General features: G+C 59.8%; 1 long non-coding RNA gene across 1 annotated transcript; it reads left to right on the forward strand.

Annotated features, from left to right (window-relative positions):
• Positions 1 to 565, forward strand: LOC109364739. Its single transcript, XR_002110568.1, has 3 exons — positions 1 to 10; positions 241 to 383; positions 493 to 565. It is a non-coding gene; the product is annotated as an uncharacterized LOC109364739 (long non-coding RNA).
• The last annotated feature ends 5 nt before the right edge of the window (positions 566 to 570 follow it).

Consider the following 570-nt stretch of genomic DNA (forward strand, 5'->3'; position numbering starts at 1 on the left):
GTGACGCCCAGTGAGTACCACACAGGGGCAGGAGGCACCCAAAAGGCAACGGGTGCCTCGCGGGCCTCTCGTCCCATCAGCTTGTGAACCTGGGACAAGTGCAGAACCCGCCAGACTTTCCCGTCATAATGACGGCTGGGGAGGAGAAATAGCTGGCCAGGCACCACTGCCTTTGCCCCTCCCACAGCCTTCACAGCTGTCCTCCTGCACCCCCTCACTCCCCATCTGTGCTTCTTGCAGCTCCCACTCGGCCACCAACGACACCTCCAGGCCTCGAGCGTTTCACCGTCAACTTCACCATCACCAATCTCCCCTACGATTCCGACCTGCACGTTCCTCACTCGGCAAAGCTCAACACCACCCAGAGGGTCATGACCACCTTGGTACGTAACCCGCAACGCTGCCAAGGCCGCAGGGAGAGCTTGCCACTGGGACTGGAAAGTAGCCAGGGATGCAAGCAGGGTTCTCATCAGAAACCTTTCTCGTTGCCAGCTCAACCGCCTTCTGAAGGACACCAGCATTGGCCCCAGTTTCCTTGGGTGTGCAACCACAGCCTTCAGGTACGGGTGG

The sequence above is a fragment of the Meleagris gallopavo genome, unplaced genomic scaffold, assembly GCF_000146605.3.
Source record: "Meleagris gallopavo isolate NT-WF06-2002-E0010 breed Aviagen turkey brand Nicholas breeding stock unplaced genomic scaffold, Turkey_5.1 ChrUn_random_7180001904179, whole genome shotgun sequence".
Taxonomy (NCBI): Eukaryota; Metazoa; Chordata; class Aves; order Galliformes; family Phasianidae; genus Meleagris; species Meleagris gallopavo.